At 39.0% G+C, this 23141-nt stretch overlaps 1 pseudogene; it reads left to right on the top strand.

Moving 5' to 3' along the window:
- Positions 1-21171: 21171 nt before the first annotated feature.
- LOC144305093 (phosducin-like protein 3 pseudogene) lies at positions 21172-22007 on the top strand (annotated as a pseudogene).
- The last annotated feature ends 1134 nt before the right edge of the window (positions 22008-23141 follow it).

The following is a 23141-nucleotide window of genomic DNA, read 5'->3' as shown; positions in this document are numbered from 1 at the left end:
TGGAAATACTTTGGCCCTTCTTCTCTGGTATTCTATAAATATGATTTTTGCACATCTCCAGTAGCTTGGTAGAACAGACATTTAGGGATTTTTTTTTTTCCTACCACTGCTGTTTTCTGGGACTTGCTCCCTCTGTCTCCCAGGTCCTGTTAGGTAGTCACTGTGGGGCCTGACAGCTTCATTCTGTGTGACTGCGCCTGCAGCCCCAGCTCAGTAGAGAGCAGGGTGGATACTTGAACCAATCAATCCATTCTCTGGAATTTTAAGGTCTGGGCTATAGAGGAAGTTGCATCAACCTGTCTCATATACCTAACATTCTATGAGGTAGCACTCTGGAGCTGTGAAGGGCCACAGTTTTACTTTGTAGAGAATTGGGCCTCCAGTAAAGGAGAAAAATGAAGCTGTGCTCAGAGAGAAGCAGAGACAAGATAGTGTCCCATCAGCACTGGAGTCTCTGCTGCCAATGGTTCCTGAACCCCCAACTATATCCAACACTCTCTTTGCCTTGGAGCTGTGAGCTATTCATAGATGCTTCCAGTAAATTCCACATTTGTTTAATTTGAACAAATTAAACAAATTCATATGCATTTATCACTCTTGAGAGCTTTTTGGGATTTGTTGTTTGAATCAAGGACAACCAGGATAGAGAAAGTTAAAACCGCAATGAAGCATCACAGAGTTTAAATATGTTTATCTGAAGTCTTCACTGGGACAGCACAGTACAATGGGAAGATTATGGGCTGTTGAATCAGATTTGGGTTTGAAGCCAGCTCAATTTTTCCCAAGCAGAAACTCTGAGTCCGGGCAATTGAGTGCACTATGCTGAGCTTTATCAGTCAAGTGGAGATACTAATACCTACCTTAAAGAGTTATCATCACATGATGTCATGAATGATGCATTAGAGGACTTGACATAGACTCTGGCTAACCACAGATGCTCAGAATCTCACATTTCATTGAATCTAAGATACCATCAATCATGGCTGGCATGATTTTATGTACCACTGAGAAAGGAAAAGCTGATTAATGTATGACATGCAATTGCTTATATGAGATGTTCTGATTTTGGAGCTGTTAAACTATGGAAAAGAAGTGTGCCTTAGAATCAATGAAATGCTATATATGTATTGACCACAGGTGATCTAGGCAATAATGTCAGGTCCTGGTGATATAGGAGCAAACAAGATTGAGATTGCTTCTTGAAGTGCTAGGAACTAATAATTAATACATTTCAGATTTTCCAAAGGATGCAGAATAACCTTAGATGGTAAATTCATCGCTTGCAGAGATGCTTAGGATCAAGAAGTAAAGCAGCAGAGAAATACTAGACTTTAATCCTCTTATATGTTGTTAGATCCTATAGCAGTTATATTTTCATGCTCTGCATACAATCCAAAACAAATTGTCTGCTTACAATTAAAATCCTGCTGAGTTTCCAAGAGTCCAACCCCCAGGGAGCTATTTGAACCCCATGTCTTATCCACAATGACGCAATTCTACTTTTAAGGGACAATTAAGGGGTTTCCTTGTAAGTCAGGCCAAACTTTCTCCAAAATACATGAAGGAAGTGCCTGGAAAAGAAAACGTTTTAGACTTGTTTTCATACTGTCACTTAAGAAGAACAATTTCCAAAAAGGACTGATTTTTTTTTTTTTTTTTTAAGAAGAAGTCAAATTTGGAAGGCCTGTGCTTTATAGCCCTTTACAGGCTTTTAGTAGAACAGAACAAAGTCCCTTAGGAAACTTAATGTAACAGTAACCAAATGTCCTTGTTAAGCAGCCATTTATTGGTCTATTAAATCTGATCTGAACTGTGATATTTTGTGGTAAATCTTTTCTCAATATAAATTGCTCAGTATGGGCTTCTTAAGGCATCTCCCGCTCTGGAGACAGCTTTTACATCTCCCAGAAAAGGCGAGTCTGTTTGCATCTTCCTGGGCAATTCCTCCAGGAGGGGAAATCTAAAAACATTTCTTTACCTCATTTGCTTAGGAAGACTTACAAGTGATTGTGGAGATAATTCAGTCCCATTGCTTCCTCTTACACGTGAGGCAGAACCAACAATTAATTTTTAAGTACTTCGTATAGATCATGCACTGTCTTAGACCCTGGGAATACAGAGATGAAGAAAAAGTTTTCTCTGCTCTCCAGGCACTAGCCATCCAGTGGGGAAGAGAGAGAGGTAAGCTCAGTGGCAAGTGCTAGACAACTGAGGAAGCCACCCCCCAAAGTAGGGCTGGCAGCGGGGAGAAAGAGGGGCAAAGATCTGTATCTGTGAGTGCATCGTCAGGGTCCCTGCAGGAACCAGGACTCATTCAGATGCTTTAAATGAAGAGACAGTGATGAAAGGACTACTTACAGAATGTGGACAGAACAAAGGGAGCAAACAGGAGATTTAGGGCACCCTGAGAATAATAAGTGAGAAGCTATTCTCTCCCCTAGGGCCAAAGCAGTAGAGGGGAGAAATAGTGTGTTGGAGTCTGGTAGAAACTGGAGTCCTGGAGCAGCCTCTTGCCAGGACCTGCAGTCATAGGGGGTCATAGCTGCTGCCAGAAAGAAGGCACCAGAGTAAGGATCAGGAAAGAAATGCCCGATTTGCTAATTTTCCATTGGTGTTTCCCATTGGCTGAATCCAACTGGAAGCCAGATTGCAAAAGTGACATAACCTGGCAGAGTCGGCCTCCAGAAGCATAGAGCAAGGCAAAAAAAGGGCAGAAAATGGATCTGAGGGAGAGGGTAATGGCAGACCAGCTAGCACATTGGCGTTTACAATCTCTCAAGGTGCCTAAGTGTGCATCTGCACACTCACATGTGCAGGTGCTCACACCCACAGCACTCACTTACTTAGCAAACACTTAGCAATTACCTACCATGTAAATAATGTAAATAAAAGCTGCTAGAGACAGTGTAGTTGGTTTTGGAGGTGAAGGGTAAACAAAATGAATACAATCTTTACCTTTCTGGGCCTTCTTGTCTAGTGAGAAACAGATGAATACAGTAACAGAAACAGAGTAAATAATCCATAAAGCATAAAGAGTTTTATGTTAGGGAGAGGTCAGAAGGCCTGAGGAGCATCCTGTGTGGGGAAGTAGCTAGTCCAGTCTAGGGCCTATAGAATATTCCCCTGAGAAAGTGACATTTAAGAGACTTGGTGGTAAATAGAAGCCCTATTCACTCACCTACAGGAGTGAGTGGCAGATAGAGGAGTGTTTCTGGTGGAATGGACACATGTGCAAAGGCCCAGGGGCAATAGTGGGTGTCAAGTTCAAGGATCTGAATGAAGTCCAGCATACTTGGAGCTTGGAGCATGAAGAGGAAGTGTTGAAAGGTGAAGCTCATGTGGCAGATTGGTTTGGGCCAGATTTTGAAGTCTAAAGACAACAGGGAATTATCCAAAGTCTTTGATTAGGATAATTGAAACTTTTTTCAGGTTTGAAAAAGTCACACTCAGTATGCATTTTCTTCTCAGTCATCCTGATTTAAGGGGATATGGACCTGGTAACACTCAAGATGAGTCCTAAGGACAGTAGGAGTCAGTCAACTCATGACAGTTGAGGATGGCAGTACAAGCAGGAGGAAGAACATGTGCAAAAGTTCAGAAATCAAAGAAAGCAGAGCAGGACCCAGAGATTTGGAGAATGAGGGGGACAGGGGCAGTGATGAAGTGGTGGGACACGTGACAGAGGATGCCACATCCCATGCACCCTGAATTTCAGGGCCACCAACCCTCTTACCATCCCTAGGCACATGCATTCATTTCCCTCAGGTTATCTAGCCAGCACTGGAACTGCTAGGGCACAGGGGTGGACATATGTTCTCCTCTGAGTCTTTGCCTATGCTCACTCCTCTGTCTGCAATCCCCTCTCCCACCTTCTAAGAAAGTTGCTTGACAGCAGTTGTGGAAATTGTGCATTAAGAGTGCCAGGGCAAGATAAGAGGAAGGACAGCAAGCAGGAGCCACAGGTGGAGAGGAATTGGGGCAGCAAGTCAACAGGAGCAGGGCTCAGAAAGAAGAACAAGCATCCTTGGAGCCGTGACAGTAATTTCAAGATGGATTCTGTAAAACGCGGAGTTTACAAAGTCAGTTAGTCTAAAATCACCACACTCAACTTTCTTCGGGGTTGTTCTGTGCTTACCTTAAAGCTCCAAGTCTTGGTGCTTGTTGCCAAACCAAACTATTTGTTCTTTGCCATTAATATTTAGTGACATCTGAACATAGCCTGCTTGGTTAAATTGTATGTCAGGCTCTCTCTCAGACTGGTGAGTTGGATGTAAACTGGTACAAACCACTGGAAAGAAATTTCATGACATATATGAGGAACTTTCAAAGTGTCAATATTCTTTAATCCAGGAATTTCACTAATAATAATAACTAGTACAACTGTGGTCGTTAATTTCATGTGTCAACCTGGCTGGGCCACAAGGTGCTCAGATAGTTGATCAAACACTACTCTGAGTGTTTCTGTGAAGATATTTTTGGGTGATATTAACATTTGCTTTTAAGATTTTATTTATTTATTCATGAAAGACACAGAGAGAGGCAGAGACAGGGGCAGAGAGAGAAGCAGGCTCCATGCAGGGAGCCCGATGTGGGACTCGATCCTGGACCCCAGGATCACTCCCTGAGCTGGAGGCAGATGCTCAACCACTGAGCCACCCAAGCGTCCCAGAGATTAACATTTAAATTAACAAAGTTTCCTTCCTAATGCAGGTGGGCCTCATCCAATCAGTTGAAGGCCTAAATAGAACAAAATGTTGACCCCTCCTGTAAATTACAGAAAGCTTCTCCTGCCTAACTGTCTTTGAGCTGGAGCATCATCCCCCCTCCCCCCCCCCCCCCCCCCCGCCTTTGGGCTTGAACTGAAAATCTCTTCTTCCTGGGTCTTGAGCCTCTAAGTGTTTGGGCAGAAACTTTACCATTGGCTCTTCAAGGGTTCAAACTCGCTGACTGCAGATCTTAGGGCTTGTCAGCCACTACACTGGGGGAGCCAACTCCTTAAAGTCAATCAATCTCAATCAATCCATCTTCTAAGATTTTGTTTCTCTGGACAACCCTAGTACAATAACCAAATACTTAACCATAAACAGGCAATATTTTAAGTGATTTACATGTATCAGGTGGAATGGACTGAAACAGATATTTCATTAAACCCCCTGAGGTACATACTATTATTTCCAGTGTTGATGAAGTTAAAAGTAAGAAAAGTAGAGTTGACATGCCATGCTCACACTTGCACATCTAGTAGTGTACAGAGCTGGAATTTAAACTGAGGCAGTCTGACTTCAGGATTAGCAGGTTTAACACTATGCCACATGGCCTCTCCGATTTATGTAGACAGTTTATGTGGGTTAAGATCTCTGTACAAAGCTGTGCATTGCCATATTGCTTATCTCAGGGAATATTTTGATACTTTCTAAAGGTATAACTTACAGTAAGTTGCATAAATCTTAAGTTTTTGGTTCAAAGAAGTTTTTCATATGTATGTAGACCCATGGAATTGCCAATCAAATCAAACTGTAGGCACTTCCAATACCCCTGCGGTTTCCTGCTTGCCTCCTCCTTGTCAATAACCCATGCAGAGGTAATCACTCTCCAACTTCTATCAACACCATTTTGCCTGTTCAAGAACTTCATAAAAATAGAACCATATCGCAAGTGTATTTTCATGACTGCTTTTCATGAAGCTTAATGTTTATAAAGTTCATCCATTTTTTTTTGTATGTGTACATTGATAGTTTGTTCATTATCATTACTGTGTCCTATTCTACTATATACATATTTCACAGTTTGCCAATCCATTCTCCTATTGATGGATACTTGTGTTGTTTCCAGTTTGGGACTATTATGAATAAGTTGTTATAAATATTTTTGGACATGTCTTTAGTGGGCACATACCTTCATTTCTCTTAAGTAAATGCTAGGATTGGAATTCCTGCTTCACTGTTTTAAATTATGTTGAAAAGCAGTTTTCCAAAGTGCTTCAACTAGTTTATAATGATACCACTAATGTATGAGAGTTCTGGTTGCCCCCACATCCTTGATAACGCTTGATATAGCTAGTCTGTTCATTTTAGCTGCTCTGGTGGTTTATTGATATTGTGATATTGTGGGCTTATCTTGAATTTCTCCTATAGCTAATGAAATCAAACACTTTTCATGTGTTTGGCTATTTGAACAGCCTCTTTTGTATAGTAGTCATTCAAATATTTTTTCCTTTGAAAAAAATCAGGTTATTTGTATTTTTCTTATTGATTTTTAGAAGCATTTCTTTATATATTATAGGTATGAATTATTTGTTGGATGTATGTATTATATATAATGCCTTCTAGTCTGTGGCTTGACTAGTCACTTTTTGATGAACAGATATTCTTAACATTAATCCATTTTATTTCTTTTCAGCTGAGTTCTTGTATCCTATTTATATGTCTTCATAGATCAAAGTCAGGAAGATATTCTTCAATATATTTTCCTAGAAGCTTGTTTTAGTCTTCACATTAGGCTTTTAATCCGCTCATATTAAATTTCCTCCATAGAATTTGCTTGGTCTTGGTTCTACTTTTCTAACTAGACCTTGTCTGACTTGATAATTATTATTTACTTAATTGTATTTTCTACATTTTTAGACATTTGTTCAACCGTACATGGATGGCTGTTTATATTTTTTTCCAGTTTTTACCCAAGATGTTAGAGAGGAGATCAAGCATTTGGAAAACAAACTAAGAATTATTGAGCATCTACTGTGGGTTAGGCACAAAGTTATCAATGAATTGGCCACAGTGGTTGTACTAGATGCTGTTGATACAAGAGCTACAAAAGCCGCTGCAGTTGGACTCAGTGGCTATTTTATTTGTTTGTTTGTTTGTTTATTTATTTATTTACTTACTTACTTATTTTTTTATTAGAAAGAGCACACTCCGAGGGAGGTGGGGGAGATGGAGAGGGAGAGAGAGAATCTTAAGCAGGCTCCATGCCCAGTGTGGAGGCTTAACTCAGGGTTCGATCTCATGATCCTGAGATCCTGACCTGAGCTGAAATCAAGAGTCAGACGTTTAACCAACTGAGCCACCCAGGAGCCCCTGGATTGAGTAGCTATAAAAACACTTCTTTTTTTTCCCCCATGAAGTTTATTTTATTTTATTAAGTTTTTATTTTAATTCCAGTATAGTTAACATACAGTGTTATATTAGTTAAAGCTCTTCTGATCTGGGGTTCTTTGTCTCTCATTTCTATAACTGCAGTGAGCAGAAAGTATATCACAGAGGAAATAGAATATAGAATAAATGCATTTTTTAGCAGAAATGAGAGACAAAATTTGTTTGCACCCTAAAACCATGTAGAAAGGCAGGCTTGAAGTGTTGGGTCTTAGGAAGGAGTCTAGAGATAAGATAATAAGAGACAAAGAGAGACAGAGAAAGGGAGAATATGAATCTGGAGGTTTTTTCTCTCATTGGTTGAGCTTTTCTTTTGGGAACAGAGCTGGAGAGAGCAGCCCCTTCTTCTCACTGCAGTTTACTTCCCTTCCTGTCAACATAAATTCCTTTAGGGTCATTGGCAGAGAAAAGTGTGGTTGTTTTGTTTGTTTTTCAGAAGTTAGGAAAGAAAAATTAAACTCTACAGAGCAACAGAAAAGGCTCCAGGAGGTATATGGAGGCCAGGTTGGTGTTTCCTGAGGGACGGAAGCATGTGGTGCCTCTGCACTCTCCATGCCATACATCTTTGAAATGACCAATGGATCAGGACTTGGCTTCTGCCTTTCATAAGCCGTTGCTCTCAGAGACAGCATGGTGCTGTCTAATGAACCTGAGGTTTGGGTTCAGAATACCTGAGTCTTGGTTTAGACTTATGCTCATTCTCTCTTCTCTCTCTCTCTTTCTCTCTCTCTCTCTTTATCACACACATTCTTGCTGGGTGACACGAGCAGTTATTTATTCTGTGAACCTCATAGTTGTTCCATCTCAACAGTTGGGGATAATCATACTCATCTAACAAAGTCCATCGGCAAATTAACTCTGCTGCTGTTCATGTCTTCATAGATCCTCATGTCCTTGTGAAGGTTCATAATCCTTGATATGACATACACAGCCTTCATCCAGCACCTCATTTTCTACTCTCTATTTATCTCACTTTCCTCTGTGTCCCCTGTGAGTGACCCATTCTAAAGGACACCCATGTTCCTCTCAGACCAATTCCTTCATGAAAATAATTCTCTCTTCACACAAAGCCCCTCTCTCCATGATCTGGATAACAAACTTCTCCTCTTACTTGAAAATTGAACTCTTAGTTCTTGGTGAAATACTCCCTTCTTCTGCAGGCCTAGTCAATAGCTCACTTTTTGTTAATTCATTTCATCTGTGTAAACCTCCGATGTAGAAACTATAACTGTGTGTGCATCTATCTTCCCTGAAGGAATAAGCATTCATATGGTATAAATCTTTGTGTTCTCGGTGAATAAACCATGAATTGTCCCACAGCAAGTGAGGAAAAAATGTAGTGAGTAAATAAGTATAATTTCAAGAGTTCAGAGGTGAAACATTTCTGATGAGGTATCAGAAAGAGGGACTTTCAACCTTTCTGCTAGAGGGACTAGCAGAAAGATTGAAAATCTGGAGATGGATTCTGACCCCAATCTTATCTCAACTAGTGACCCCTATCTCTCTGGGCCTTGGTTTCTCATCTTAAACCTAGAGCATGGGACTAAATGGTCTCCAAGATCCCTCTCAGCTCAAGTATCTTCTGATGGTCCTTTCCTTGTGAAACACAGCAGAAATTCTAACTCTTTGGCTAAGGGACTCACCTCTGAAGACAGTTAAAAATAACCACAAAGTGAAGCACGAGGCAGATGGGCTTTCGAATAGTGGGAAGGGTGTTGGATTAGGCAAGATAATCTAGGTTCAAGTCTTGTCTCTACCACTCCCTATAATCTATGTGATCTTGCTCAGAGAAATCATTTCTTTTCTGGAAACTTTATTTTTCTCATAATGTGGGGGAGAATAAAGCCTTAGCAAAATCTGTGTCAGGATTAAATTTGTAATACATTTGGAAACTCTAACACTCTACCAAAAATAAAGTATTGTTATTTTTTTATTATTATCTCTCTTAACAATTTTAGTCTTTAAGAGATCAGCCATGAAAACCAGAGGAGCTTTTAGAGATGATTTCTTAAAAGAGATCATGGATATTAAATTACTGGCCTGGAATTCACACTCTGAATTTTGTAGTCGAAAGCTTTACAATGCTCACCCTACCATCTGCTTGATTGCTCAACTGCAGCCCTCAACCACTTTAGCTTTGAAGTTAGACATGAATTAAACTGTCTCCAGCTTCTACATGGATGGAAATTATTCAGTGGTAAATTGTCTCATAAACTGTGGTCAAATGTACCATAAAACAAACACAATGAACAATGTAAGCTATATAATAATTTCTCAGTGACACCAGGATAGAATGTGGGGACTCCCAGAACTTGGAGAAGTTGATACATATTTACTTAAAGGAAGCAGCATTTTCTTCTCAACTGTTACTTCAGTGGGAATAAGCTGTCAATTGTGTATCTGTATATTTGTATATGTATGTATGTTAGTGCATGACCCATATGATCCAGGCACCAAAAAACATAAAGTTTCATAATATTTTCATCATAATCAGGATTGAGAAGAAGATGGAACTTTTGCTCTCTTCTATTCCCAAGTTTTCTCAGAATCCATCTATTGACCTATAGCTGAACTTTCTGGGTAATAAAAGAGGAGAAAAAAGCGACCACTCAGTCATCTACATAATCCCTTAGTACCATTCATCTCTCCTGTCCCTATTAAGGACACTGAGAAGCAGCAAGCCAGACAGACCTGAGAATCAACTTAGGGTACCACTCTGGAATTTCTGTTGAGGCTATAGAATTGTAAGGTGGCCAGTTCTAGAATGACCCAGAGACTCAGAGAGGAGCTGAACCTAGGGAAAAACAACCATTTGAGTTCTTCGTTCATCTCCCACCTAACATATCCTTCTAAAGAAGTGGGAGAGAGATGTGCTTTCCAGAAAAAAGGGAAAGAGAAAGTCGTGGGAGTCATTTTACAGTTTGTCAAGATATGAATTTGTGTGCGTCATCTTTTTAGCTACATAGCATTGGATTTATTGTCTATTTACTTCAATGGTTGTTTGGCAAAAAAAAAACAAAAAACAAAAACCAAAAAACAACAACAAAAAAAACCAAACTGCTTCCTATTAGTAATTATATTTTCATACACAAAATGTGGGTGACTATCATATGATGATGAAGCAGTCACAAAATAATGGTGAAGGGCTCAGACCATGAGATCAAAGGACTTAGAGCCAAATCCTGGTTCTGCCATTTATTAACCATGTATCTTTGGATGACTTACAAAAGCTCACTAGCTCAATTTTCTCATCTGTAATGAGAAAGGCTTTTAACACTTAAACCTCATAAGGGTGCTGGGACAGCAAGTGGAATACTACCTGTAAGTCATTTAGAAGGGTGGCACCTGGGAGCACCTGGGTGGCTCAGTCAGTTGAGCATCTGCCGTCGGCTCAGGTCATGATCTTAGGGTCCTGGAATCAAGGCCTGTGTTGGGCTCTCTGCTCAGTGGGGAGTCTACTTCTCCCTTTCCTTCTTCCTCTGTGCTCTCTCTTTCTCACTCTCTCTCAAATAAATAAATAAAATCTTAAAAAAAAAGAAAAGAAGAGTGGCACCTAGACTATTGCTGTGCATGTTAGTTGTTTATTATTCTACTTTGCAAGCTTCTTAAAGGCAGGGACTATAGATTCATTCATTCAGCAAGCAATTACCAACTATGTACTCTGTGCCAGGCATTGGAGTTGTGGGGAGATGGGCAGCACACAAGTGCCAAAGAAGTTCTGAGTCTAGTGGAAACAAATAGGCACTTCTCTCTAACTACTCAGATAGGTACTATACAAATTAGTAATATGGAAGATATTAAAGGAACCCAGAGTTGTAATGACTAATTTGGGCCAAAGTGACCCAAGTAGGATTCAGTCTTGAGGTTCAAAAGGCATATGCCAGATTAACAAGGCAGAGAGAACTTTCTAGGGAAGTGGGTGTATTCTCTATGTCAGATACTTATGTGTGTGTATGTGTAAATGTATGTATATTCAAGATTCTCAAACCATCTCTGAGACAGATGATTTTATTTTATTTATTTTTTTTGAGACAGATGATTTTAAATTTCCAGTCATGATTACAAATACGATGATCTGTCAGTGTTTGTTCTATATGTTTTCAGTTAATTTTAAGTAAACATGAGTTTATGATTTCTATATCATCATGGCAGAGGTTTTTTAATTATCTAGTATTTTTTATTCCACTAATGCTTTTTTCCTTAAGCTGCTTTTGGCTTCATACTAATATTGCTATACTAGATTTATTGGATTTAAATGTGACTGTTAGATCTTATCTCATCCACTTAGTTTCAATCTTTGAACCATTGTGTTTTGGATACGCTTTTTTCATGAAGCATATAGCAGGATGTTTTAAAAATTCAATGTGATAATCCCTAGCTTTCAATAGATGAATTTAATTCATTTTTAATTAACTTAATTACTACTCTTTGGATATGTTTCTGCCTTTTAAAATATTTTATTTTCTCCTTATTATAAAAGCATTTGGTAGTTGTTTAAGCCAGTATCTATTGGTAATATCTATCTATCTATCATCTATCTATCTATCTATCTATCTATCTATCTATCTATCTTTTGTGGATCTGAATATGTCTTTATCTCTCTTACTGTTTGTTATGGATTGAACTGTGTTCTCATCCCACCCCAAAATTTATATGTTGAATACCTAACTGCCACTCCCTTCATCAGAATATGATTATATTTGGAGGTAGGGCCTTTAAAGGGATGATTAAGTTAAAATAAGGCCATTACAGTGGGCTCTTATCCAATCTGACTGAAGTCTCTATAAGAAGAAGTTTGGACACACAAAACGAACACCAGGAGTACATAGAGGAAAGACCATATAGGGACGCAGTGAGAAAATAGCCACCAGCAAGCCAAGGAGAGAAGCCTCGGGAGAAATCAACCCTGCCAACACCTGGATCTTAGACTTCCATCTTCTAGAACTGTGAGAAAATAAGTATCTATTGTTTAAGCCACCCAGTCTGGGACATTTTATTATGGCATCCATGGCAAACAAATATACTTGTGAATGATAGTTATATAGGATATAGAAGTGAAGGTCCATTCTTTTCCCATCAGCACCGTGTAGATACCTACTGAGTTCTGGCTAAAATCACCACTATGAGTTACCTGCTCTCCACCTCAGAGCTGTTCTAGGGTTGATAATCTGTCCTTTTTCTCTAGTAGATTTGAGGATTTGCTTGGTATCCATGATGTTCTGAGCTTTTTATCTAAGCACAATTTGTTCTACTTTTATTTATAGTTTGGCCTTTGTGGTGCTTTCTATCTCAGTCCAATGGTCTGTCTTCCATGCTGAAAAATTCTTATCCATTATCTTTTCAAGTACTGCCTTTCCACTCTAGAAAAGAATCAATAGCAGATACCTTGGCCAGAATCCTAGTTGCACAGCTGTTCTTCTCCCTACTGTAGCTTTATACAAACCACAGCCCTGGGCAACAGATGGTAAGACTTTAAGCCTCCCTTCATGGATTGGAGAGTCCTGCTCAGACTCTCAGTTTTGGTTCATGAGATTCACTCTGGTTCCCTGCCACATTTGGTTCTCCTTGGTCCAGAAATTTAGCTGCCTGGATTCTTGGCTGGTCAGGTGAAGAGCCTAGTTCAGCCACACCTTTAGACGCTGATTAACACTGTTTTGGTTCTATTTCTGGGTGTGGCCACAGACATGCTTTTTATTTTTTTAACCATTTTATAAACTTTTATTTTAAAATAATTATGGACTCACAGAAGATTTTCGAAGATAATACTGAAAGTTTCCATATACCTTTGTCCAGCTTTTCTCCCTAATATTACCATGTTATGTAACACAATTAGATTTTTAATATTTTTCTTTTTGTAGCTTATCTCTTAGTTCTTGGTTGTTGGCACTCAAAAACAGTAGAAGTATGAACTCATCAAGGCATACTGACCAGAAGTTCTGGGCCAGGAATCTTCCTGTTGACTAACCACCTAATCATTCATTCATTCATTCAACAAATATTTATGCACTTATTATGTTCCAAGCACTTTCCTAAGCACCAGGGATATAACAGTGATCAAAACAGGCAAAAATCTCTGCCCTTGTGTTGCTAAGATGTTAGTGTTGGAGACAGGAGATAAAGAAGATACAAATGGTAAAATATGCAGTATGTTATATAGTGATAAGTACTGAGAAGAAAAATAAAGTGTGGGAAGAGGATGCCAAGTGTTGGGGCCAGGGTGGGATGTTTGTAGTGTTATGTATGAAGGATGAAGAAGGCTTTACTGAGAAGGACCCAAAGAGATGTGATCACGAGTTATACACACATCTGGGGTGGGATTGGGGGAAAAACTGCCCTTAAAATAACCTTGAGAACTAAGCCACAAGAAAACTGAAGTTCAGAGGCATTAAGTAACTTGCCTCTGCATGCATCCTATGATTTGGACCTAGGTCTTCCTGACCCCAAAACTTGTGTTCTTATCTGGGTGGCTAAGCATAGATTTACAAGGAGACACACACCCTTCAAAGGGTGCATTCTGGTCCTTTTACTCACAAAACTTAGTGCTAAGCCATGGTGTTCTCATAAACCTTTCAAGAAAACCCTAGAAATCTATTTACAGAGTACTTGAGGTTTTTCAACAAGATGTTTTCATTGAACTAGCTGAGCTTCATAAAATATGACTTTGACCTTTCCAGCCAGTGGTCTGGGAGCTTGAGTGGTCATGGCCAGCCTGGAAGGTGGCCAGTGCCTCTGTGCAGGGCAGTTCATTTGTCAGCTCCCACACTAATAGGGAGGCTAATAATTCTTTCCAAGAGTGTTTGTTCTTATTTTGCTACCTTTGGCCACTCATATCATCTACTTTCATCAAAATATATCATGGAAAATGACCCTTTATGAGCAATCCCTACTGATTCCTCCAAAGCAGAGGGACAGCTGTTTATATTGTAAAAGGTTTGGATTAGAGGGATTTTAAAGGACAGCACATATAATTTGTTCTTTAAAAGGTATGCAATAATAACAAACTGGACCCCAGTGGAGGTCTCCTGAAGTCACTTTTGTGTTTGTGAGACTCTCCTGGAAAGTTTAAATGCAGATTCCTGAGCCTGACCTTCAGAAGTTGGATCCAGTGACAAGGAGTCTACTATTCAACAGTTATTCCTCCCACAAGTGACATTCTTTGGTTCAGGAGGTCAAATGCCAATTCCTGCTGAGGGAACTAATGGTCTCTCCAGGATCAGCCCCAACCTACCCCAGTTTTCCTACTACCCCTTCCCCTTGCTCTCTGTTCTTTGCCCCTTACACTCATCATCTTGTGGACACATACCCTGACCAGTCACATGAATTGTGACTTATTAAAAAATTTTATTTATTTATTCTTGATTTGATTTTTAATTTTTTTAATTCTTTTTTTAAAATTTGATTTATTTATTCATGAGAGACACAGAGAGAGAGAGACAGAGACACAGGCAGAGGGAGAAGCAGGCTCCCTGCAGGAAGCCCGACATGGGACTCAATGCCCGGTCCCCAGGATCAGGCCCTGGGCTGAAGGCAGCGCTAAACTGCTGAGCCACCCAGGCTGCCAGATGAATTCTTATTTCCTTGGACTTCCCCACGAGTACAGTCCCTTGCCTGAAAAGCTTTCTCTCTCATCCCCAAGTATCAAAATCCTGAACCTTGTTCAAGAACCTGCCTAGGGCTCTTCACTCCATAAGTCTTCTTAAATCTTCCAATTAAAATGAATTTCTCCCTTTTCTGTGGTTTCATAGTTTGAAAGGAGAAGAAGGGAAAAGAGAGGAAGGAGAGGGGGAGAGAAAGGGGAGAAAGAGAGCAGAGAAAGGGTAGAGAAGGAGAAGATGGGGAGGGAGAGAGGGAGAAGGAAAAAGAATTTTCCTGTGATGGATCTTAACAATGGCTTGCACTCAATAGGTCCAAGTGCGTGACTCTTATCATTTTATCCCTCTGAGGTCCAGCCTTGTTTTTGTACAACGTGTTCACTAAATCCTTGTTGATTCAAAGGAACAAATGAGTATTAGTAGCAATTAACCCATTAATGATTAGTGTGACATAAGTGAAGTTCTACCAAAGTGCCAGAAATCACTGATCTCCTAAGTAGATTAAATGGCCCTGCAAAAGTCTTGCCTACATACTTGTATATTCGGCTAAGAATTTCTTTATTTTTGGTTTTATTTTTTTCCTTTTCACAATTCAAATTTCACCCTAAGCTATGAATCAAATCTCGTTGTAGTTTTAAAAGGTCACTAGCAAGACGTACCCTGCACTCTTGTTGACACTGCAGTATACAGGAGTTAAGAGTAACAAGCATGGACTCTGGAGTCAGCACTTCCATTCATTGCCAATTGCTGAATTTCTCTTATAGAGAAACAAGTATGTCTTCTCTCCATCTCTTAAAATGTGGACAATACCTCCCTCATAGGCTTTTATATGCGTTAATTTATTTAGATAGTATACTAAGAACATTAGCACAAAGGCTAACTCAGAAAGTGTGAAATAAATGGCACAATTATTATTACAATTGTTCATAATGTTTCTCTCTCCTGGAGCACCTTCAGAAAAGAGTTGTACTCAGTGGACCTATTGGCAGCCTCTCTACCTACCAGGTCAGATACCATCACAGACACAAGCAATTCAGGCCAAGCTGTTTTGTGGTTGCTCATGCCTGTGACAGCATGTGACCCTTTCTCATGAACTTTGTCAAAATGATCACCCCTTTCTGTGCCTGGCTCCCTCCTTTCCCCGCTGAGTAAGTACATACTGGCTTTGGTGGTGCCTCTTCCTACCTCAGTGGAGAAACAGATCCTGAAAAAATGAAGCTAGATGTAGGTCCTCAGAGGAAGCACAACAGTGGCATTCTATGCATTTAATGTTTTATTTTTTTAACTTTTCACTTTGAAATAATTTGAGACTTGCAGAAAAGTTTCAGAAATGGAACAAAGAATGTCTGTTTGCCTTTTATCCGAATTCCCCAAATGTTAACATTTTTTTCACGTAACCATCACACTATTATCAAACTTACAAAAGAAACATTGATACAATACTACTACCTAGTGTAAATTTCTCTAAAGGAAATGTGTCCTAGTGCAAATTTCTCTAACTGACCCACAGATGTCTTTTCTGTTCCAGCATCCAAACCAGCATCACAGGTTGTGTTTTATTGCCATATCTCCTTAGATTCCTTGAATCTGGAACATGTCCTGAGTCATTCCTTGACTAGATACTTTATAAAACCTTGATACATTTGAAGAGAACTGACAAATTACTTGGTAGAATGTTCCTCAATTTGTCTAATATTTCCTCATGATTACATTCTGGTTTTGCATTTTTATCAGGAATACCACAGAGATGATGTGTCCTTCTCAACACATTTCATTAGGAGGCACATGATGACCATTTGTCCCTGTCCTGGTGATGTTAAGTAGGATCCCTTGGTCAAATTGTCCTCAAAATGGAGATACTGTGGAAGAATGCAAAAATGCTTTCTCTTATCTTTTTTTCTCACAAATTTTATTATCTATTGAAGATTCTTGCCTGAAACAATTATTACTTTTGTTGGTTGCCAACTAATGATTCTCTATTTTTCTCATTGCTCATATAATTTAGAATTATATTCTAATAAAGAGATTTCTCTTCATTCATTCATATATTCATTGATTTGTTTCAGAATGAACTCATTGATTCCTATTTTAGTCTTCAGTTGTAATCTATTGCATTTACTATTTTGTGGCTAACATTATCTTAGACTGGCTATCAAAGTAGGACAGTGCTTTCAAGTTGGCTCTTGAATCCTTTTGACATATTCTTACATCTTACATTGTTTTTCCTTCTAAGGGTTGTGTTGGATTTGTGTTGATCCAGATGAAGAAAATAAAGCCTCTTTGATTTACCCTTCAGTGAATTTAAACAACTCGGGTGGTGAAACTGTCCTTCCAATGACTGTGATTTAGCTGTGCCCACGTTTCTCTGTATAATCTATATGTAGGTATTATGCAGATGGTATCTGTGTGTACATTTGATCTTTCAATGACTCCTATGTGGTCTGCCATTACTGCCTTTCCATTGGTAGTTTCTTTGAAACATTTTGTAGGAAACCCAACAACACAATTCCCTATGGCCTCTTGAGCTCTAAACCATGCTCTTTCTGCATCGTTCCTGCACTGGATTCTATTTAATTAACATTTGATTTTGCATTGCAAGACCCAGATATACATTAGGAGGTCACCACCCAGCCATTTATCTTTTAAAGTAACTGGACTGGTTATTTTTTTAAAGTTCCATCAGGTTAAAACAGTTAGCAATTTTTCTCCTTGCAGTGTCCCTTCAGCCTGGACCAGACGGATAATAGATCAGTGTAGGTTCAGATGCATTACAACATTAGTCATCAATTAGGTTTAAACCAGCACTGTAATATATCATTTATCTTGCCTGCCACGGCTCTTTTGAACATTTAATTTTTTAAGGCCTCTTAGGGTGTTTTTTTTTTTTTCTTCCTAACTGGCCTCCTGCCTCTCTCCTCTGTCTCCGACACAGCCATCTCCTTAAGGAACAATAAAAATTAGATTTGTTTGACCTGCTCTCAGGGTTCATTTCAGCAAGATGGATTTTAATAGCTTTGACTGGTTAGGCAGACAGCTTTTATGTAATATTCCAGACATTTACGCACTGTCTTTTGCTGAGCACTGAGCAGGTGTGTATGTGAGAGGGTGTGTCTGAGTGGCACTGAAGAGCTCCTTACTATTCCTTTCACACAAACAATCCTCTGGGAAATTGCCTACTCCTAGTTATGATGGGCATCTCATTAAAGGCTCAAATCATTGGCATGTCTTTCTTCTCCTAATAACATTTTCTTCTAATCTCCTACATTTGGCATTTATTGCATTGTTCATATTAAAAGGATGCTCTTTGTTCAATGGGCTCTTTTCTAAGTTGACTTGAGTTGTAATGGGAAGTCTCTATTTTTTTTAGGTGTGCAATGACACTTCCCCCATGAATATTCTGATTCAAGGATGGGCATTTTCTCATTGAAATGTGGGTTGAGGTCATGGGAAGAGCAAGAGTTTTGAGGCCATGTGACGTGGGGTTTGAATCGTGACCCCGTCCTTTATTAGATGACCTTTATTAGTCTCTGACTTGACATGGTCACCCCATCTACCTGAGTCTCAGTATCCACCTTGCTAGAATGATAATACCTACCTCACAATGTAGTTACCAGTTTTCAGTGAAAGCTTAGTAAACTTGGAGTGCCTGACACAAGATCAGAGATTTTTTTTTTTTTTTTGGTATATCTAAATTTAGCTTTTTCTTTGCAAAGTAGAGATAATAATATTTATTCAATTTTCATGCCATGAATGCTTACTGAACATTCCTTGATACCATGTACTCTTCCAGGCAGGGTAAGCAGCAGTGAACAAAACAAAGATTTCAGTCCTTGTAAAGGCTAAATTCTTATGGAGGAAATGAATAGCAGACAAGGTAAACAAAGAAAATATATGGTGTGTTAGATAGTGCTAAGCACTAAGGAGAAAAAGATAAAACAGAGTTGTTGAAAGGATGAAATAAGACAACATAAAATGTTTTTAGCCAGCGTCTTCCATAAAATCAATAGTCCATTTATGGAAGTTACTCATATCAATCACTCATTCATTATTTCACACATTTATTCAACATCTGTTGAAACCACACTTTAAGCTAGGCACAGATGCTATAATTTTGGGTACTTCTAGGACTCTAAGGCAAAACATTCATTCACTCATTCATTCATTCATTCTTTTTTTTTTTTTCATTCATTCATTCTTATATCTATTGAGGCACTTCACTATGTGTTGGAACCTAGAGATAAATAAAGCAAATCCTTGTCCTAATGGAATCTCAACTCTGACAGGAGCCAAAGAGATAAGAGGAAAAATTTGAGTGGATCTTAGAGGAAGCAAGGATCTGGAAAGACAGTGTAGAAAAAAAGACGAAAGCAAGTTAAGAGTTCCAGCCTGCTTTGCTTAGTTGTCTAGAACAACAAACCTGTAATTTCCTGATGCTGATGGTAATGACTTTCAATGACCTAAGGTGCTGGACAGCCCCTCCACCCCCCACAACTTCTAAGGACTTTCTCTGAAGCTCACCAATAACTGAGTGAGGGCAGAGACCAGGCCTTGCTGAGACACAAAGGAAACTGCTCTGCTGTTAGAGAAGCCCTCTGGCTTTGTTGGAAGAAGATCTGTAAACTATAGGCTGAATCCAAGTTTTGTGCACTAGGAAAAAGTCATTGGAGAAAATGAGTAAAATTAGCCAGGATTCTTACCATATTTTAATATATTAAAATGACCCAGTTTTAAGTTTGACCCTGTCAAGAATTTGTTGTTTGAATGTGAACTCTGAAAAATGTAGGGGTTGGATTAAAGAAAATCCTGGCTCTAAAAGGAATCCTACAAAATTAGCTAATCACTTTACACTCATTCACATAGTTATTTATCTAACTATTCATTATTCATGATTTCATTTATCTAACCAGGGTTTTGAGCATCTTCTTTTTCCCAGGCACTATGATTTGTGCTTCACTACAATAAGACATGGTTCCAGGAATGAGAAGCTGATGCTCTTGATAACATTTTTCAAAGATTATTTAAATTCTCTTTGACTTGGCTAGACATAATTTTAAAAAGTAACAACAATCTTCCCTCGACATTGCTACATAGAATAATAATCCTGTGAATGAGACAGGACAAATATTAGCACTCTTTGTTTCCATTCTACAGGGAGGGAAGTCAAGGCATTGAGAAATCTAGTGGACATAGCAGAGGCTCATTACATGCCAAGAGTTGGCTTGGGTGCTAGTAATACAGAGGTGAACAAGTAGCGTAAGCAACCACTCAAATTTGCCCAACACTGTGTCTGACTTTAAACAGAAGACCTGCATCGTGGGAAACCCTCCAGTCTCAGATAAACCAGAGCAAGAGGTCACCTAAGATGTCTTATAAAATTACTCTTCTATCACAAAACACTAAGTGTCATGCCAGGTCCATGAAATGAAATTCAGTATGATTTTATTGATTTGGATTCAAGCAAATGGAAATCACACTAGAAACATTTAATTTTTTTCCTAGGGACCTGAAATGTGTCCAGTTCTTTTCTTTTTGAGCCTCTAATTTAGATAGCCATTGAATAGATGGGAGAGATTCTCCCTTGTGAGAAACCAGGGTTAAGAGAAAACACTGGGGATACCTGGGTGGCGCAGCAGTTTCGCGCCTGCCTTTGGCCCAGGGCACGATCCTAGAGACTCCCTCTGCCTGTATCTCTGCCTCTCTCTCTCTCTCTCTCTCCGTGTGACTATCATAAATAAATAAAAATTAAAAAAAAAAAGAGAAAACACTGATATAATGTTGGAAATGACAAACCCAGACCTCTTCCCTTCACACTCTGAAAGAGCAAGTACAGGGACCACTGGCTCTTCTTTGAAGGATATATTACTTAGGGCCTCTTTGAATTATTTTTTTTTTTACTTGGGATGGGGATGAGGGAGATGGGTGGTAAGGAGACAAAATTCTCTGAATGCTATCACATGAATAAATCACTTCACATTCCATACAACTATTCTCTTCTTGGATCCCTGCCTCTCATTACTTTGTAAAAATGTATTATTCTGCAGATGATTTCATAGAACAAAAAGAATGGTATACAAGGGATTAGAAAAGGTCTGGTCTTTTATACAATTTGAAACTATAGGCTAGTTCATTTCTCTTCTGAGGTCTCAACATTTTTAGCTGGAAAAAGGCACAGCCACACTTGCCTTTCTGGAGAGGCAGAGGAGATGGAATTTACTCCACCCCTTGCAAAATGTCCTGAATTTGATTCTTTATGAACGCTACAGGTAGAAATATTCGACACAAAACAGAGCTGGTAATGGAGAAAACCAAAGATAGTATAATGTGATATTGACTAAAAATGAATAGAAATGTCAATTCTTCTTAAATTAGAACAGATTTTAAAGCTGAATTTTATGGAAGTAATGTTTATAAAAGAAAACCAGGGGGATGCGGCTTCTGCCTGGCTTGACCAACTTTAGGCAGGATGCAGGACCCTAATGCAGACACTGAGTGGAATGACATCTTACGTAAAAAGGGCATCTTGCTCTCAAAGGAAAATTTGAAAGATTTGGAAAAGGAGGCAGAAGAAGAACAGTGAGTCCTTCAGCAGTCAGTTGTGAAAACATATGAAGATATGACTTTGGAAGAGCTGGAGGATAATGAAGACAAATTTAATGAGGAAGATGAACGTGCTATTGAAATGTACAGGCAGCCAAGGCTGGCTGAGTGGAAAACAACTCAACTGAAGAATAAATTTGGAGAAGTTTAGGAGATCTCAGGAAAGGATTATGTTCAAGAAGTTACCAAAGCCGGTGAGGGCTTGTGGGTAATCTTGCACCTTTACAAATAAGGGATTCCCCTCTGTGCCCTCATAAATCAGCACTTCAGTGGAATTGCCAGGAAGTTTTCTGATGTCAAATTTATCAAAGCCATTTCAACAACTTGCATACCCAATTATCCTGATAGGAATCTGCCTACAATATTTGTTTACCTTGAAGGTGATATCAAGGCTCAATTTATTGGACCTCTGGTGTTCAGTGGCATGAATCTGACAATAGATGAGTTGGAGTGGAAACTGTCAGAGTCTGAAGCAATCAAGACAGACTTGGATGAAAACCCTAAGAAACCAATTGAAGACACTTTGCTATCCTCAGTGCAATGCTCCATTCCCACAAGAAGGGACAGCGATTTTGAGGATGACTAAGACTGTGGCCTTGGTAATGTGCCAGACTTCCTTGATGTGACAAATCATCTGGATTTTTTTTTAAAAGGAAAAAGTAGAAATTCTTTTTGGCTTTTAATTTTTTTATAATTATGTTTCAAATCTCATAGATCTCAGAAATTATCATTGCTGAGGATCATGTTACATTTCTTAGAACTCTCTTTTTAAATTAATAACCTTTCCATAAGTAAATAAATTAATAACCAAACAGCAACAACAACAACAAAAAGAAAACCAGCAGTGGCAGAAAGCTATAATCAGTGAGAATGGTGAAAATTAACAAGACAGGAAACAACAAATTTTGGAGAGGATGTGGAGAAAGGGGAACCCTCTTGAACTGTTGGTGGGAATGTGAACTGGTGCAGCCACTCTGGAAAACTGTGTGGAGGTTCCTCAAAGAGTTAAAAATAGAGCTACCTTACCACCCAGCAATTGCACTACTGAGTATTTACCCCAAAGATACAGATGCAGTGAAAAGCCAGGACACCTGCACCCTAATGTTTATAGCAGCAATGTCCACAATAGCCAAACTGTGGAAGGAGCCTCAGTGTCCATCAACAGAAGAATAGATAGAAAAGATGTGGTCTATATATACAGTGGAATATTATTCAGCCATAAGAAAGGAGGAATATCCACCATTTGCTTCAACATGGATGGAACTGGAGGGTATTATGTTAAGTGAAGTAAGTCAATCGGAGGACAATCATTATATGGTTTCACTCATCTGGGGAATATAATAAATAGTGAAAGGGATTATAGGGGAAAGGAGGGAAAATGAGTGGGAAAACTCAGAGAGGGTGACAAAATATGAGAGACTCCTAACTCTGGGAAATGAACATGGGGTAGTGGAAAGGGAGGTAGGTGGGGGGTTGGGGTGACTGGGTGATGGGCACCGAGGGGGGCACTTGACGGGATAAGCACTGGGTGTTATAGTACTATGCTGGCAAATCAAACTTCAATAAAAAATATGGGAAAAAAGAAAGCTATAATCAATTTGGTTTGTCATGAAAAAAATGATTGATTAATAAAATATTCATTTTAGAATTTGCAAAGAAATATTTGATTCTAATAAAATTTAAAGGGGAAAAATCATAAATAATGAATTGTGCTACCTAAGAATGCAATAAAAAAATACAAGCTGGCTCAATAAAATTTGCTTCAGAAAACAAATCTTTGACCCATTAATGTGAATGTAAT

This window comes from Canis aureus, chromosome 3, assembly GCF_053574225.1.
Source record: "Canis aureus isolate CA01 chromosome 3, VMU_Caureus_v.1.0, whole genome shotgun sequence".
In the NCBI taxonomy this organism is placed as follows: Eukaryota; Metazoa; Chordata; class Mammalia; order Carnivora; family Canidae; genus Canis; species Canis aureus.
This window is presented reverse-complemented; position numbering and strand designations above follow the sequence as displayed.